Raw genomic sequence first — 19951 nt, forward strand, 5'->3', positions numbered from 1 at the left:
TACGCAAACATTTGTCCACGTTGTTTGCTTTGTACTGACTTCTTTTAAGTCAACCTGATGTGTTACCTGCCTGTTTTAAAATTTAAAATGACTTTATGCATTTATGTGATAAATACTGTCCCCTACTGAATAACAATGATGTTTGTTTTTCAATTGACCAAGCTTAGTTAAGAAATTAAGGTGTTCTTTTCTATACCATGTATTGAAAGGTAGTAAAAATTGAATGGACATAATTTTATACATATGCAAAATCTTGGATAAATAGCTGGAATGATCGATGAGCATAAAGTGTGGGTACATGATATTCAGTGTACTCCCCTGGATTTAACTCAGATGTGTGTGCATTGCTTTCTGTGAATATTTAGATACCCAATTCCAAATCTTCCAGAGAAAGGCAGTATCTTTTTAATTTTTCTCCAACTGATTGTTTTTCTAGCTGTGTTCCAGTTAATGCTCATTCTTTCAAGATTCAATTGCCTTCAGTTTCTTCCTTAGTTTTTTTTTTTTCGCCCCCCTATCTCAAGGTCTCCAGATGTTAAGAGAGAGACAGTATTTCATGATGTGCTTTGTTGGACTGGGTAGGTGCCAACTCTTGGTTCTTGTCACTTCTTGCTTCTGCTTTGCAGCTTTCTTAGCCTCATATTTCCTTTGATTTTTAAGGGCTGCTTTTGATAATGGCTTGTCATTTCCTGGTTGTTATTTCATATTCTGGGATGATTTCTCCTCATGCAGCTTGGAATTGGTGACTGGTTTATTTCTTAAAGCTGGGAATCTATAAACTGCTGCAAATTTAGGTTCCTCACTGGTACTTCATTTGGAACTGCTTGGGAAGTTATTGCTTTGGCTAGAAATATCCAGTCCTAAATTGGCTTCCAAGAAACTTGTCATAGTTTTGTATTTGATGACATATCATACATGTGTGGGAGAGAGCTGATATAATGCTAAAACATGTACCCATTACTAACATGTAACCGGGGGACACACATGACTGTTAAAATGTGCTCTGGACACCAAAAAATTATGTAGACACAGAGGCCGCCGGTTTGCAAATAAGTTTATGGTTTTTAATATCTCACACTTGCATGTGTCCTTTCAGATTTCCAAATCCAGCTCATGCTGATATATGTCCACAAGGGCAGAGTGGGCTCCAAGAGAGCACCAGTCAAGCACGGGGTTATGTGTCAAGCTGAAAACAATCACTTTGTCAGTAATGGAATTCTAAATTCCATCATAATTGGGGCTATGGTTTGGTAATTGAATGGACTGCAGCACTTTATTCCATTTGTTGCAATGTAGCAGTTTTTGCTCCCCATAGAGGGAGTTCCTGTTTTGTCAATATCTGTACTAGCTATTCCAGTCCTACAGTAGCTTTTTCATTCCCTAGTTACAGGACTCACCTGCCCTTGAGAACTAGTCTTTGACTAAAACTGCATGAAGTCCAACGAAGCTGGGGTGCCAATTTAACCTAGCAAGTAAAATATTGTGGTCCATTCACCAAACAGAACCATTCTATTCTTGGATGGGCTCATATAATGACCATGGAATCTTGGACACATCCCCACCTCTTACTCTGTATCCTATTCTGCTAGGAGTGGCAGGAATAGCCCCATCTTGCCCTGGAGAACTGTCAGTCACTTTTAGTGTCCTTTAAAATTGTAAATCATTCTACTGCTGCTGGGCCTGTTATTTGACTAACTTGGAAGAGGTCAGTACATGGGTCCTTCACTTACAACTGAAAACTAAGGGGAAATACATAATTTCTCAAGAAGTACATACTTTGCTCTTCTAAATTCTCTTTGTCCATTATAATAATCAAATGATAAGTGTCTAGATGGCAGGAGATTTTGGTGCTCCATCTGCTGTTCTCTGTTACTGCTCTGTTGATGGATGGCTGCAGAAAGTATCACCTGGTCTTTAATGAAGTCCAAATGAACCAGATGGGGGGAAGAAAATGCACTGAGCAACCCTCCCTCCAGAGCACTCACATTGCATTCCCACTAACCCATCGAGGGCATCTTTCACCTTTGGTTTACCTTTCATACCTTTAATTACCTCCAAACAGCTAGCTTCTTCAGAGAAGGGACTGCCAACTTCCTTCCCCACTGTCTTAGTTTCCTGGGACTGCCTTAACAAAGCACGACAAATACGATGACGTACAACAACAGAAATTGATTGTCTTATAGTTATGGAGACTACACATCTGCTCCCTCTGAAATCTGACACTTCTCTCTGTCGGTCTGCATTCAGTTCTCCTGTTTTTGTAAGGACACTCATCATATTGGATCATGGGCCCACTTATTCCAAAATGACTCATTTTAACTTAACTAATTCCATAAAAAATGATCCTATTTCCAAATAAGATCACATTCTGAGTACTGGGGTTAGAACTTCCACATTTTTTTGGGGGGCACACAGTTCATCTTGTAATACCCACCTTCTCACTTGATTCTTCCCCTGCTTTCATCATCTCAAGAAGTATAACCACCATCCATTATTTGCTTAATCCAAAAATCTAAGGGTCTGGCTCTAGTCCTTTCTTTCATGGCCTTACCACAAAGAATCCACCATTAGACCTAGGTATACCCCACAGTCCTCTATAGGTTTCTACTTTGACTGCCACCTGCCTCATAAAAGCACTACCTTCTGCCCCCTTCTCCTCAATGGCCTTCAAACTGCTCTCTGCTTGCAATATTCCAATCTGCTCATAATATGACAGCAGAGTGTTTAAAGTCCTAGACTTCTTCCTATCCCTCCTATAATACATGCACGTATCTGCCACCCCTTTTCTTTCTACTATCATGCTGAGCCTCTTCTCCCCTTGCTCATTTCCCTAACCAGCCTCCCTTCATTGTCTTGAACACACCACAGCCCCACTCTGTGCTTTGCACTGTTTCTCAGGCTCGAAATGTTCACCCTGGTTCTTTATGTGAGCACTTCCTTCTTGGCCTTCAGATTTTAGTGAAAACATCATCCTTTCCAATGTAGACTCTCGCAATTAACATCTACCTCATTGCCCTGTTATTTCCCCCTCAGTCATTCTCTTGCTTGGTTATGTATTAACCTGTCCATTGTCTAGCCTTCTCCAGCAGAATGTTGACTCCATGAGGGAAGGGAGTTTTCTGATCTTACTGCCACTTATCCCTGGCACAGCCCTGTCACATAGTGGGTTCTCAATATATACGTGAAATGAAATAATTGTGGTCCCTTCCCTAACTCTTTGTTCCCAATGTGCTAAGTAAATTGTTGAATGGAGAATAAGTAGATGAATGAATCAATAAGTGTAAAATCCTGTTGTTCCTAATCCTATTGCAGATGCCTTCCAAGCATGGCATAACAGCACTTAGACATAAGGACACTTAGTTTTTATCTTTCCTTCTGGTTCATGTCCATCTTGGTTCATAAGAACTGCTTTCTTATTTTATGTATCTCCTCACTCTTACGTTCCACAAACTCATTGGCTTAAACAAGAGGAATTTATTGTCTCATAGTTTCGGTGGCTAAACATCCAATATTAAGGACTTGGTGAGACTTGCTTTCCCCCAGAATCTGTAGCATTCTGGCAATCCTCTATCACATGGTGCTTTCTCTGTCCTTATTCCTACTCCTTTGGCTTCTGAGACTTATGGCTTCTTCTATTTTGTCCAATTCCCTTTGCTTATAAGGACTTCAGCCATATTGGATTAAGGCCCACCCTCGTTCAGTCTGGGCACCCCTTAACTAATACCATCTTCAAAGGTCATATTGGTAAATGGTTCACACCCACAGGAATGTGGATTAAGACTTGAAAATATCTTTTGTGGGGGACATGATTCAGTCCCCAACAATGTCTATGTGACAGTTTTGTTTATAACCTGGGTTTTCTTTGCTCTTTTTTAGAACAAGAGTGAATCTCATGTAGGCAGAAGAGAAAATAACGGTGGCATCTTGAAATATCTCCTAGTTTGACTTTTTCACTGAGAAAGAGAATTCTGTGTATGGGGGACCCTGAATGAAAAGTTTTGCTGCTGATTTTCATTTTTTATGGCTTGGGCTGAACTGAAAGTGAACCTCTGATCCTCTGGTCTCCCTCACTCTCTTATCTTCTTTACCTGCCCATTTTCTTCCCCTGGAGAAGAAAATGTATAGCTGTGTCCCTGTTACATGAGCTTGTTCTGCAGGAAAGCTTGAAGGAGGGTCTGGAAGTCAGGGTTGGGGAGCCATGGAGAGCCTGGGTGACATGGACAGGAGGTTGAGAAGGTACCGGCACATAGGAAGCACACAGCAGGCTCAGGCCAAGGTTCAGGGGTGAGAAGCAGTTTAAAACTTGTCAAATGGTCAACCAGGATGGCACAAGAAGCAATGGAAATGGTCCAAAGATGAGGCAGGGATGACCATGGATGGCCAACAGGACTTGCCTTTTGTCTTTTCTTCCAGGGAGCTGAAAGAAACTTGGCCTTCCTCAGCTTCTGGTGGAGGTCACTTCACTCAAGACTGTCTTAAGACTGACTATAAAATAGATGGGTCCCTCTGGCTCTCAATTCCCATGCCTCAGGGCTCAAGGACCAGCCTGAGTGGGAAACACAGAAGCTCCCCCAGTTTTCCAAAGTCCCCTTTTTCCACTGCTGAGCAACCAGACCCTGCACACAGAGAAGCATTTGCATAGACAAGAAGGGCCAATACAAATAATCCTGCTGTGAAGTGCTCTGTCTGATTAGTGGATCAAGGCCCCTCCGTGGGGACCTTCTTCCCTCATCTGCCTGCACTCCTTGGCACCTGGCTCTTAGGGGAATCCGCTCTCTTCCAGCTGAGATTCAGGGTCCTGGTTTGTGTTCTGAGCTATTTCACATGCTTATGGCTTAAGTTTCTTTGGTGTAACTCACTGCTGGTAAAAACTTGGCATATTCATTATCTCCATCTCAGTAACTCATTTATTTTAGATTTTTGGAGCCTTCTGAAAAATACAAGACTCAGTTAAAGTGTGTGTGTATGTGTGTGTCTGTTTGAAAGAACAGATGGGAAAATGCTTTTTGCTTGGTTATTTATAACCCTTCCCAGGGACTAAAAGCACAATTGCCATAACTCTCACCCATCTGAAAAGCACCGAGTGCAGCTCTTTCTTATTTTATGCATCTCCTCACTCTTAAGTGGCTCACTGTTTGGATTTCTGATCTGATAACTTTATTTAAAAATCAGGTTTTACTGACGTGGGGAGCTTGTCTGAATCCTTCCTTCTGGCTAAGCGCTTTATCTGTATGGCTGCTTCTCCCTCCCTGTGAAGTGGGACCAGGATGCTTGCCTGCCTCTCAGAGATGCTGCAGGTTTTGGCTCAGGTACACAGGTTATCTTGGGACCAGGGACATGTAGTCTCCAGAAGACCCCTAACACTCCAGGAAAACATCACACTGGTCCTACAGAGCCCTGCCCCTTCTGGCACCTGTCTGTCCCTCTCTCCTGGTCTCCTGCCATTCTGCAGAGTCCTGGTGCCTCATGGTACTCTAGAAATATTTATTGAATGGACATTCCCACTTACATCTTCTGCTCTTTCTGCTACCAACACCCTTAAGATTCTTCAATTGCATTATGCTGTTTCAAAGTTCTGCATCTTTGGCAAGCTCTTCTGTCTACCCATCTTGCTTTAAGAATGCCTTCAGGCTCTTAAACAGACCTTATCTTATTCCTGATCCCATGTGGTGGCATGATTCCTGATTCCTGAGGGAACTGGCTGATTCTGACTGCCCTGGTGGTTCTGGTGATCCAGCCATGCAGAGATGTGGCCCAGATTTGCCACCTCTGAAATCATGCTCCAGGCAACTTATCCCCACTCCCCTGCCAGTGCAGGTCATACTCTCTATTTACCTGTAGGCTGGTTCTATTTCTGTTTCTGCAGCAGTCTGCTTGCTTGGTAGACTGTGGTCTCCCAAAAGAAGCAACCGATTCTTTGTGGGGCATTTGCACCACATTGAACATGGTTTGAGGATACACAATTGATTGGCCCCCAATTTTTAAGCAATATATTCACTATGTCTATGAGGCCTCTTGAGGGTTTCCCACTTCTGAGGGACCTGGAGAAATATGCTGGATTTCCTCTTAAGTTAAAAGGCACCTGATTATCACCACCATGTTCCTAACATCTTTCACCCTGACCCTGGTAGCAGTGCAGGATGGTGGGAAGGCAGGTGTTCCTGCCTGGTTCTGAGCCATGGACTTGCCAGGCTCTGAGGACTCAGAGGTTTGAAGAATGCCCCTGGGGAGACTGGAACCCGGCCAGCTGTTTGTCTGCCTTGGCTGCGACCCCAGCCTGTCTTCGAGGTATTTAAAAAAGTGCAGCCTGAATGCCTTTGACACAGCCCTGCTGTGGGAAAATAAAATGCGTCATTTCTCAGGGACAAGTTCTCAGTGTAAAGCTGAGGTCCCAGCAAGAGAGTATGCTCCTGTTCTAGAGCTTTACCCTTCCCTAAATATCTGTAGGGACACCATAGTCAGCACTCCCCAGAGCCCGAGGGAAACTGAGCACCACTGTCCAGAGGCCACAGAGAACCAGAAGACAGCTCTTCTGGCTCTCTCCTCTGATAAGAAGGGAGTAATCCTCACTTGGCATTTGTGTTTTAGAGACAAATTTTCATGCAAATGTGTGAGTGTATATATGCATATACACACAAGGATATATACACATATACAGGTCTCTCTATCACATATATCCATATAGGAAAATATACATATACGTATACATGTGTGTATAAATATATATGATTTTTTATCAATGGTCACAGTGCATCTTCATAGCTGCTCTTTGAAGTGTTTTCATTCTTATGCTAATTTTAAAGAAAAGCAAATTGCAGCTAAGAGAGTCTGAGTGACTCATCAAAGGCAGCAAAATGGTTAAGTGATGGATCTGGGACTCAAAACTGAGTGTAATTATTGACATTCAACAGCTCTATAGCACCGCAGTTATCTTCTCAAGCCAGTGGTTGGCCCCTGGGGTTTGCGGGTTTCGGGCACCAAGGACAGCCTGCGAACGTGGACAGGTAGCAAAGAAAACATCCCAGGTCCCATTGTCAGCACGTTCAACTTGCCTGTGGTTGATTTGGCATGTATGTGATATCCTTTTATGATTATTTTAATCTTACCCACGGCTTTGTTTGTGTATTTTTTCCACTTTTTGTGTCTGGTTTTGGTTATTATTTTATTTTGTATTTTCCTTAGTAAGTTATCTAGGTATATATTGATTAATTCCTATTAATGTAGCTCAAGTTGTTGAGCACCTGCTTTCCATGCACAAGGTCTGGGTTCATTCCCAGTACCTCCTAAAAAATAAAAAGTAAAGAAAGACTATGCATTTATTTTGTGAATAATGGATGTATGCAGTATACATAGTGGGTTCTCAGTATGTATTTGTTAAATGAATGAGTACACCCTCATGGAAAAACTTCAAACATGACAGATTAACCAAATTCCTCCTCAACTCTTAGTCCCAATCCCAGCTTCCTCCTCAGAGATAATTGAGGTTTCTTTGTGTCCTGTTAGATCTTTCCATATATATATATATATATATATATATATATATATACACAATTTTGTGCTAGTTCAGTTGTTTTTAGCATTCCTTTTAAAACATTCAAAGTCAAACATTGTCATTGAATAAATTTTAGTTGTGGACCAAAGATTTTAAGGTGAAATGGACTCCTTTTCATTGAATGATAGGTGAATTTTTATTCTAAATGTAATTTTGTTTTTGATCCAGGGAATAGTTTAGAGACTATTTTTGAATTTTTAAGTAGGTATTTTAATCATCTTTCAGATACATTTATTTGCTTTTATTGAGTAATGATTATAGCTAGTATTTGTGCCACCCCTATTTCTGGAAATTCATTGTAATTTTCTTTGTGATCAACTGATTGCCTGGTTAGTTTTGCAAATGTTTCATTGAATAAGATAAGAAAAAAATATTTTCTAGGGCTGAAGGGGACATCTTTCTGTGTTTTAATGAAATAAAGCTCACTGATGGTGTATTAAAATCTTTTTTACCTGATCTGTTAAATTGTGACAGATGCATTACAATATTCTAATATGAATGGGATGCTTATCAAGGTTTTAAAAGTATTTTTAGGATATTTTATTTATTTTACTCTTACATTCCTTAGTGTAAACAAGTCTATGATTATTAAGGATGCTTGGTGTAAACAAGCCTATGACTATTACATATATAGTTTGTGTATATAATAAAACTACATAATCCTTTTGATGTCTAATTTATGTATAGTTGGAAAGACTATTATATATTTTTTTATGAATCATATCTTCTTTTTAGTATTATTATATTAAATGTCTCAATTTAAAAATTTTACCCTTGAATTCCATTTTTTTTCCAGTTTTAATATTGAGTGATTATGTGTTTTTTTGTGTGTTTTAATTTACTATATATTTGCCCAGAACTTCACTTTCAACTCATCTTTGGCATTTTGTTAACATTTTATTCTGAAATAATTATGAACTCACAGGAACTTGCAAAAATAGTACGGAGAGTTTTCTTGTATCCTTCACTAAGTTTTCCACAATGGTTGCATCATATGTAATTACAGTATTACACAATATCAGAGTGGGAAATTGACATTGATATGATGTATATGTCAGTGTCATTTTATCACATATGTGGTGTAGCCACCAAAGCAATGACAAAGCAGAACTAGTCCATCACCATAATGACCTTTCTCATGATACCCCTTTGAAGTCATGCTCACTCCCCTCTGTCCCACAGTATCTAACTCCTGGCAGGCACTGATCTGTCTTCCATTTCTATTATTTTGTCATTTCAAGATTGTTAAATGAATGGAGTAATGCAATGGATAACCTTTTAAGGTTGTTTTTCTTACACTCAGCACAATATGCTTGAAAGCCATCCAAGTTGTGACATGTATCAAGAGTTAAATATGTTGGATTATATGGATTGATTTTCAAACATTGAATAAAACTGGCATCCCTTCTTTTTACTTTAAACTTACCTATGTCATTGTATATAAAGTGAGTTTTATTTATATGGTATACAGTTGTGTCATGTTTTCTGTTTCATTTTTGTAATCCACAATGCCAGTATCTGTCTTTTAATTTACGTATTTAGACAATTTATATATTTTTTATTTTATTAAAATTTTTTTCTTTTTTTAATTAAAGAAGGTTTAGATACATAAATGTTACATCAAAAATATAGGGGATTCCCACATCCCCACCCCCTGCCCTATCACACTCTTCCCACTAGCAACACCTTTCATTAATGAGGTACATTTGTTCCAATTGATGAACACATTGAATCATTGCTACTAACTGTGGTTATAGTTTACATCATGATTTACACTTTGCACTGTACAATTTTATAGGTTTTGACAAAAGGTTGACCATTTACATTAATTCCATTATTAATATGTCAAGGTCTAAGCTTGACATTTTAATTTAAATTTTTAAAATTATTTTCTTTGTTATTGTTTCTATCTTTTCTTTGTCTTGCCCTCCCATGAGTTATTTAAGCATTTTTAAAAATCCCATTTGGTTGGCTGTGGTATTTTTCTTATATAAGTTTATTTAGCTTCTTCAGTAGTTCCTTAGGTCTTAAATTATATATACCTAATTTATGACAGTTGACTAATATTGACATTTTAACAGTTTGAGAAAAATGTAGATAGTTTACCTCCCTTTACTTTCTCTTATTCTTTCCCACTTTTACTATAATTTTCTTAAATATTTCCTCTACATACTTTGAGACCAGCTTTAGAAATTGCTATAACTTTTGCATTAACAATCAAGAAAATTTTGGAACACCCAAGAAGAAAAGGAAAGTCTATTATATGTACCTATGGTTTTAATCTTTCCCTTGTTATTTCTTCTTTTCTGACATTATAATATTCCTTCTTTTATAATTTCCTTTTCTGTTTTGTGAACTTCCTTTAGCCATTTTTTTTAGGGTAGGTCTGCAGATGACCAATTTTTTGGTTTCCCTTGCCTATGAATGTCTTGGTTTCTTCTTCATTCCTGAAGTATAGTATTACTGAATATAGAATTCTGGGTGGACAGCTTTACTCTTTTGGCACTTGAAATGCTGTGTCACTTCTAGCAACCATGGTTTCTAAAGAGAAATCCACTGTTACTCAATTTGCTTTCTTCTCAAAAGGTAAGTTGTTGTTTATCAAGACATTTGGTGCTTTCAAGACATTTTCATTGTCTTTATTTTTCAGAAGTTTGATACTATGTGTCTTGGCATGGATTTAGTTGTATTGTTTGAATTACTTGAATTATTCTTTGAATACTTTCAATTCTTATGCCCTTTCACCTCTCCTTCTTGGACTCCAGTAGGACTTCTAATTGAATGTTAGATCTTTTGCATGAATTTCTGTTCATACATTCAAATCTATTTTTTATTCTTTCAGACTGGGTGATTTCTATTTTTCTATCCTCAAATTTATAGATTCTTTCCTCTTCATTCTGCTGTGAACCCATATATTGTATATTTTATTTTGGTTATTGTATTTTTCAGTTCTAAAATTTCATTTGGCTTTCTTTTTATTTCTTGGCTGAGACTTCCTAATTATACATTTGATTTGAACATCTTTACAGTTGCCTATTGAAGCACTTTTAAAAAATACATATTTTTAAATTTATTTTTAAAAGATACTTAGATTACATAAAAATACCTCTTTGTCCCTCTCCCTGACTTCAGCACCTCCAGTGGTCACTGTCTCCACATCAATGATATAATTTCTGTTGAAGCACTTTTATAATGACTGCTTTAAAATCCTTGTCTGATAATTCCAACATCTGTGTCATCTTTATGTTAATATGTGTTGATTATCTTTTCTTGTTCAGTTAAAATCCCTCCTGGTCCCTGGTTTGAAAAGTGACTTTTAAAAATTGAAGTCTTAACATTTTAGGTATAATGCTGTGAGATTCTAGATCTTATTCAAATCTTCTGATTTAGCAGGTCTCTTTTGACACCATGCCAGTGAGGAGTAAGAAGGGTGCCTTGTTACCAGTGGTTAGCATGGAAGTACAGGCTCTTGAGGTTGTCTCAACTGATGTAGGAGAAGCTCATTACCTCTTGGCAAAGATATAAGTTTCAGCTCCTTTCTTGTTCTTCTCTGCCACCAACTTGGTGGAGGTGCTGAAGGAGCCTTGTTGCAGTCTGGTGAGAATGCAGGCTCTCCACTCTATCTTTGATGGCGAGTTTACAGGATTTCTGTGGTATTTGACTGGAATACAATAGTTATTGCCTAAAGTTTTTCTATCTTGCTAGGCTACCCCTTTCCTGGTCACTTGTCTAGAGAGAGAAGACTTTTCTTGTGTGTTTTTTTTTGTTTTTTGTCTTTTTTGTTTGTTTGTTTTGCCTGTACCAGTGGCATCTCCTGATTTTTGGCTACTCCAGTGCTGAATCTGGCCAAGAAAGCTTGTCTGCTTTCTTCTTACTTTTTTTTTTTGTGTGTGTCTTCTTATGCTTGTTTCATACAATACTCAGGAATTTTAGCTGTACTCAGTGGGAGGAATAGGAAAAAAGTAAATCTACTTCATCTTTCTGGAAATAGAAGTCTTTTGTCATTTAAAATTTTAAAAAATTTGTTTAATCATCTTATGGTCCAAAGCTTACATCTTTTAGCAATTGTTAACAATGTCACTATGAACATTGGTGGACAAATGTCCATTTACATCCCTGTTTTCAGTTCTTCTGAATATATTCTTAGTAGAGGGATTGCCAGATATAGGGCAGTTCTATATTTAGTTTCTGGAGGAAAGTCATTTTGTTTTTTTTAATGTGTTGCTTCTAAACAGTCTATTACTCAATTTTATTTTTGCCCTACTTGAAAGTCTACATGTTTGGATAAGGAAATTCAGCCCATTCACTTTTATTTCAAATATTGACAGAGAACAATTAATTTTTCCATTTTGTTAAATTCCATTGTATTTTTTTTTCTTTCCTTTGCTTGCTGATCTGATCATGCAAATTTTAATTTTTCTTATATATGCCCTGCTTCCTTTATCATGGATATTCTATTGTGCATCTCTATTGTACTTGGAGTGGCTTCTTATCTTAAATGGTCCCTAGTTATTAAGCCCTGTGCTCCACTGATCCTGCATTAACACTTTGAAATCCTGGGGAAGTTTTCACCTAGAACACAGAAACTATGGGTCACCTGCCTCAGTCAGTTCTTTGAAGCAGGTCTTTTGTCCACATGGTTATCCCTCTCTGAATGGACCTTAGAAAGCCAAGTTGTAGAGGGAAGCAACAGAGGAGGTCGGCTATATTGGCTTTAGGGACATCTGGATGCAGCTGCCTTCTCTGGGAGAATCTGTGTAAGTTAAGGCAGTTGCTGCATTTAAACCTTACACTATCATCATGATTCTGTTCCATATTAAATGATCCCACTGGCATAGCCCCAGTGGAGCCTGGGGAGTTCACTTTGGCTAGGGAAAATAATTTCAAAGAGGGACTTCTGGCCTCAAGCTGGTTCATTTTAAAAGGTGACAGCAGGGCGTGACCTAGAATCTCAAGTGTCTGTCTTGTGGGGACAGGCCTTCCTTATCCATCTTAATGGTTGTGTTGGATGGAGATGGAATGACTGGGCCTGGAGCCACCTGGGCTGATAGAACATTGAGTTAATCATCTCCACCTGGTCCTTGTCTGTCATTACTCTAGTTTTTTAAAGGCCCTTTATATTTTAGCCACAGTTGGTGAAGAAAAACAAAGAGTTGTGGCTTTTTATTTGGATGGGGTCCTCACTACGTACAAGGCAAAATGTTCTCTCAAATTAGGTCAGAACACAGGAGGTTGAAAATTAACCTTGTGTGTGCACCCCATCTGACTCTGAATGTCTTACTCTAACTTTGCATGCCTCAGTTTCCCCTTTCCAGATTTTGTTATTAACAACCGTAGGTTAACTAGGAAATTACATGGAAATGTATCTCAACATGTATAAGGGACCCATGAATCTGTCATGCTTATTCAATATGGTGAGGATTTTCCTGTTTTATAATACATAAGAAGTGTTACCAAAGTGTATCTTCAATGCAGGATATTTTCTTAATCTCCAAGTAGTCCACATTTCAAATAGAAATATCTCATTCATACAAATAAATTCTGTCCATGAAGATTTTTGGAATCTTAATATCTTACAGTATCTGATCTCAAAGGAGCTTGAGAAAGGCCGGTGGTCTTGTTTCACAGGTGGAAAACCTCAAGCCACACTGGGTGCGACTGGCCAGAATCACCCGGGGTAAACTTGCCTTTGGGTGCTGCCTCCTGATCCCAGTACTGTGACAGAGGATACTCATGTGGAGGGATGAAAAAGGCAATTTGACACCAAGAAAAGTCCCATTTCCTTCTACCCAATCCTCTCTGAGCTCAGTCTTGAAGTCTGCTTTTCCCCTGACCAGAACTTCTGTCCTTTAAATCATTGCATGGTTTCTCATTTAGTGAGTCAGCACATCTTCACTGGATATTTGTTCGTTTGTTCTCCTCTGTCCTTTCCTACCACAAATATTTTTTAGCCTCTTGACACTGCCAGGGACTGGAATCATAACAGTGACCAAAACAGACAAAACTCCTTTTCTCATGAAGCCTTGCATTCTCATTTCGGGAGGCATGAGATAAAGATATAAATAAGGAAAATATAATGCAGCCCTGGTGGTGGTAAGTTTTATGGAGAAAAGTAAGCCAGGGAAGAGAGAGAAGGAGAGCTAGGGAAGGTAGAAGGGAAAGTTTGTTCAGAGAAGTCCTCACTGAGAATGTGGCATTTGAGAAAAGTGCTGAAGGAGGTGAGGGAGTGAATCCAATGAACCCCTGAGCAGGAAGTGTATAACAAGTGGTTAGGTTCTGGACATATTTTGAAAACAGAGATGGGAAGCTGTACTGTTGGGTTGTATGTAGAGTATGAAATAGAGGAGTAAAAGTTGACTCGAAACATTTTTTTTTGTTGTGCAAATGGAAGCTCAGGCTGGAAACATGAAATTCAGGGTGTTATTAGTCACAGATATGTTTTCTTTTAAAAACTTGGATTAGTAGGGTTTTGGGGGAACAAACATTGACAACAATGGGGCCAAAAAGCTGTGAGAATGAACAGATTCTACTTCTTTCAGAGTGGGACATGTGTCCTCCAATTGCCACAGTCCCCACTACCCCTTATTGTTACCCCTACCTGCCTCATGCAGTATATTGCCTCCCTGGTCCCTAATATCATTTAATTGTGTAGATTTTGCATTACAGATGGTGGACTAGACACTTCCACAAGCTCTTATAAATGTACTTAATGTTAAGGACCCTGACTGTCACTTATGCTTCAAAAGCACACCAGCAGGGTTGAGAGTGAGTGATGAAAAGGGTCTGAAAACCTTATGCTCAAGGCACTTCCTCTTTCCACTCTGCAGAAGCTCCAGTCATCTCATCTTCTCCCCTGCAGTTCTGGGAGACCCTGGGTATGGCTTCTATTTTTTCTGGGCTTCTTTGTAGGGTCTGCCCTTTCCTGTCTCTCCTTAGCCCTATGCTGATGCTCTCATCCATTGCCCAAGTCTTGCCACATATGCCTGAAGAAGACTCTGAACTGGAGTCCAGAAAAGGTTGACACTACATCACAGTGCTGTGCCCCATGATGTTAAATAGCTGGAATCAATGGTGTTCAAGCCTCATGCTCCCAATGACTTGTTCCATTCACCCAGGACATGGCCTTAATGTAAGTCTTTGTCTCAGTACATAGGAGGATTCTGTGAACTGGAAGATGATCCCAGTGACATTTATCATAATGTCTTCAATGTCATTCAAGCCTGTACATCTCCACTCCCTTTTCCTCAGGACAAAGTCCATCCCAAGAGGACCCTTGGTCCTCAGGAAGGTGGTCCCCAACAGTCTTCTCAGCTAGTCCTTCAGATGTGCCAAGGCTGTCATGGGGTGAACTTGGCACAAGCTCATGGCCCTGCCGTAGGACCTTCTATGTCTGCAAAGTACCCTTGAACTTATTTTTAGGAAAACCACTCTTGAATAATGGAAAAATAAAATAAAAAAAACAACCTTGCAAAGGCCAATATATTATCATTACACATAACTTTTACAAAAATATCTCAGGAAGAGACATTTTTCCATAGTGCTCAACAGAGATCTAGCTCCATAGCATGTTTCCGTACAGTGTTATTTGGTTAATTAAGCTTGGAAAATGCCGTAGATTTCTTGGAGACCTAGGAGACTTTAGTGTTAAGAGATGGAGTAAGTCCTGTGATGAAGAAGTCTGCTTGGTCTGATTTTAATCCAGCTTGTCCCTAAAGCATGTGACTAATGCTTTTACCACTTCATACCTTCAGCACACAATTGGGAAACAGACTTTTATATCCTCAGTAATCCTGGAGGAAAAAAAGGTTCCACTAAGTGAAGTATCCTATTTCATAATTCATCATATTCATGAAAATAGGGAAAATAGCCCACATCTTCCAACCAGGCCAGTATACCATGCCATCAGTTCATTCTAATTTTTTTTTCTTCCTTCCTAATATACATATTCTAATCAGTAATAAGGGTTCACTTCAGCAGTGATTCTCAAGGGGCTTGGTGGGTACATTGAAGTAAGAATCTGAAGTAAGAATTGGCAAAAATGTGGTTGGTGGGAAGGTCAAATGGCAAACCACTGTAGAAAGTGATATGGGGGCTCCTCAAAATTCAAATATAGAATTACCTTATGGCCATATGGACTGGAAATTCTACCTCTAGGTATATACCCAAAGAGAGAGAAAACAGCATCTCAAAGAGATACCAGTGTTTAAAACAACATTATTCACAATAACCCAAAGGTAGAAATAACCCAAGTGTCTATCAACAAATGAAGGAATAAACAAAATATGGTACATACACACATAATGGAGTATTATCTGGCCATAAAAATGAATGAAGTTATGATACGTTGCTACATGGAAGAATCTTGAAAACATTATGCTTAGTGAAATAAGCAAGGAACATAAGGCCAAAAGTTGTGTATTATAACGTAGAAGAAATGACTATAAATAGAAAATTCACAGAGATAGAAGAGGGATTAGAGGTTGCTCAAGGAGAGGGGAGAATTGGTAAAAATATATTTATGATTTAGTTGCTTTGTGGCTCCCTTACTGTTATTATGTGTATATAAAAATAACTTTTGCTACTTTTTATTCTGAGAGTGTTATATCACCATTGATGAGAACTGGGAGTGGGGGTTAGAGTTGAAAAAGACTGAAGAAGAAAACAAAATTCACTTCCAACATAGTAATAATTCAGTTAACCTGCTGATGTTAAGTTAGTGTATACACACACACTGACACACATGCTTATATGTTACTGGGATAACATGCTGTCTGCATTACTTAACTTGACCTCCCTATTTTGTTTAACATCTTACATTGTGAACATTTTCCTATGTCATTAAACACCCTTTGAGAGCATAATTTTAATGGCTACATGATCCTCTCTCATTGGAATGTGCAATACTTTTACTCAACCATTTGTGGAAGAGACTGTATATGCTTTCACCATCCTGTTTCTGCTCCTGGGCACTCAGACAGTCTATGTTTCCCATACTTTCATCAGGGCCAGTGGGAGTTCTTTGTTTCCCATAGTTTGATTGGGACCAACGGGCTGAGTTTTTAACTGTGGGATCAGGCAGAAGAAGTGAATACCACTTCCATTGTGTAACAGGTCTCCAGGCTCATCTTTCCCTTCCTTAGCAACTGTGGAGGTGGGAAGCAGCTGGATCCCAGGTGACTGCTTGGGGGACAGCTGCCTGGAGAAGCCCCACCTAAGCCAGACTTTAAGTGAGAATCAAACCTTTGCTGTATTGAACCACCGATATTTGTTACTGCTGCATAGCTTAGCATATATTACAACATCACAATACTTGCTGCACTTTTGATTGTGTATTTTTTAAAATAAAGTTTCAATGAACATATAAAGGCAGGCATCTTTGTTTATATCTCTGACTTTTATTTTTGAATATATTCTGCTTTTGAAAGTGTGTACCATTGTACTCCTCCACCCTCCCTGAACAATAGTATAAGAGAGTACTCATCAGTCTTTGATCTTTTCAAAATTGCTTATTATTTAAAACAAGACTTTGCTAATTTCATAGATTGAAAAGGACCTCTCATGGTTGCTTTAATATGCATGCCTTTTATTTTGAATAAATTGGATTATATCTTTTCCAGAGGGCTCTCCTGAGAAGAGGGTGGGTGCTGTTAGATGGCCGACGGAACTGGTCATGAGGATTTTCTCATCTTCTAGCCTTCTGGGCATCTTCTATCTCCATGAGGATGGGACTTCTTGGATTGAGCCTACCCATGAAGGAAGAAGCTCTTTGGATTGATTTGGGATTGGCTTGTCATAGCCTGTATGAGTCCTGCTACTTCTGGAAAGAAACGAAGACACTGATTCTTCCCATTCGTATCTCTTTAAGAGAAAGAGCAGCCACCCTTGTTTTCCAGGGAGAAGCCCTTGGTGATTCAGGAAATCATGGTATATAGGGTGTGACAGACTGTTGCGTACATTACAACAGACTCCACTACGTACTGCCAAAGTGTGGTTGGGTGAGCACAGAGAATAAGGGGTCTCTTCTGCCTCAGGGCCTGGGACATTCAAGTTGGGTCATGAAGGTTTGAATTCAAATTGACATCTGAGCTTGATCTCTGGTCCCGGGTCCCAGGTTGGGCCTCCCCTTCCATGGATAATCCCCATGGCAGCCCTTCTAATGGAATATGCAAGCCAGGTTTGCCTGTGCTGAAAGGTGATCAAATCAGACAAATTGTAAATCTACAGCTGTTGTTTTGTCAGCATGTATATTTTTATAGAAAGGAGCAAATCTCTGCCGAGTTGGCCAGATAATCATCTCTGCTTTTCCTTACTTGTTCAGAACTGTGAAAGAACGCCTTCGGCGGGGACCTGGTTTTAATCACCTCTGATGAACACAGAAGCTTTTGAAGGCAAGGTGCTTTCTGTAAACTGTGGCAGGGTCCTGTGGCATTAACATTTCAGACCTTTTCTCAGTATGCGAAATGTCTAAAGCAGAGCCAAGATATCAAGCCCGTGGAGAGAAACTCCACTGCCCGGGGAGTTGCTTTAAAGCCTCTGCCTCATTTCTCAAAGAAGGGTTTTAGTTTATTATTATTATTTTTTCAATCTTGAAAAACTGCAGGTCATACAAAGCCAGAGCCTTCTGGTCCAGGGAATGTTCCAGCTTGCCTTTTATTTAGTACAAAAAGACAGCTTTTAAGAGTGATTTAGAGAAATGAGGGAAAGTCTTGATTAAGAGACTGGAAAAACTGAGCCTAGATGGAAAGGCAAGAGGGTTGGGGGGGGGGGTGGTAAAGTGGGGAGAGTGGGGAAACCCACTCTCTGACTTCAAGAAAACTAGGAGTTATGGAGGTTAGAACGGTATTCTCCTGCCCATTGATTTCATTTGCCCACAGAGTTTTCAGACCCCAGGAATAACTGCATGGTTTGATTGGGGAAGGAGGAAACCCAGGAGCATGCATCCTGCAGGTCTTTAAAACCAGGATGGATATCCATCCTTTGACTTGGTTTAAATATCACCCTGCCTTATAATGTGGGAGTATGGACAAAGTGTGCCAAATATATGCTATGGGCCATAGTTAGTGGTAATTGTCTGATGACATTATCTCATAATCTGTAACAAATGTTCCACCACGGTGTGGTGTGTTGATAGAAGGGTGTTGTATGGGAATTCCATACGTGTACATGATTGTTTTGTAAGTGCCCAACTTCTCTAATAAAAACATATTTTAAAAAATAATAGGGTGGTGTGATGGTTAGGCTATTGCATCAACTTGGCCAGGTAATTGTGCCTTGTTGTTTGGTCAAGTAAGCACTGGGCTAACTGTAATACGAGGGCATTTATGGACTTTAGTCACCACTGACTTTACTGCAGTGGTAAATCATAGATAGCTGGTTATAATTACATCAGTCAGGGAGAATGCCATCAGCAATGAGTGACACCTAACCCAATCAATTGAATGCCTTAAAAGGGGAAGTGTTTCCAACATTGAGAGAGAATTTCCCAGCTTGTCTTTGGACAGCCAGCATCTCCCAGAACTTGTCAAGAACATTCATTGGACTTTGATTGGAGCTCCCGGTTGCAGCCTGTCTGTGGAACCTGGACTTGTGCATCCCCACAGCTGCATGAAAGACTCTGATAAATCTCTTACTATTGACAGATATCCCTTGTTGATTCTGTTTCCCTAGAGAACCCTGACTAATACAGGTGGGTTGGGGGAAAATACACCAAAAGTAAGATATGAACTATAGTTAGTAGTAAGATTTTGATGATATTCTTTCATAATTCATAACAACTGTCTCACAATAATGGAAGGTATTGGTGGTGGGTTGATGTATGGGACCCGTGTATGATATTATGCATGTTTGCTTTGTAAGTTCACAACTTTTACTATACACTTATTATGTATGTTCATGTATAAATGATATAAAAATAATAACAGGGTGGGTTGGGGAAAAAAATACCCCAAATGTAAGATACTTTGGTTAGTAGTAATATTTTGAGGGTGCTCTTTCATCATTAGTTAAAAAGTTTTCACAACTATGCAAGGTATTGGTGGTGGGGTGAGGTATAAGAGCCTTGCATGGTGTTATGTATGTTTGTTTTGTAAGTTCACAACTATTACTGTATACATATTGCTTATGTATGTTTATGTATGAGGGGTATACTTCAATAAATTTTTTAAAAATGTCAAAAATATAAAAAACAAAGGTAGTGTGGATAAGCTGACATCTGGCTTCTGGAAATGGGGTGGTGGTAGCACAGGAGGGACTGAGAACAAAAGAGTAGATGCCTGTGATATGTTGCTCTTGGAAGCCCAGCCTGGAGTGTAACCCTCCAGATGCAAAGGAATTGGATGAGTATTGAATCCAATGGGCTCGTGGAGCCTGAATTGGCTAAGAATGTTCTGGCCATTCCTT

At 39.3% G+C, this 19951-nt stretch overlaps 1 pseudogene; it reads right to left on the reverse strand.

The window, feature by feature from the left end:
- Nucleotides 1-361: 361 nt before the first annotated feature.
- The window catches only part of LOC101431039 (eukaryotic translation initiation factor 2A pseudogene), a 46807-nt pseudogene continuing 27217 nt past the window's right edge, over nucleotides 362-19951 (reverse strand).

This window comes from Dasypus novemcinctus, chromosome 6 (genome assembly GCF_030445035.2).
Source record: "Dasypus novemcinctus isolate mDasNov1 chromosome 6, mDasNov1.1.hap2, whole genome shotgun sequence".
Lineage (NCBI taxonomy): Eukaryota > Metazoa > Chordata > Mammalia > Cingulata > Dasypodidae > Dasypus > Dasypus novemcinctus.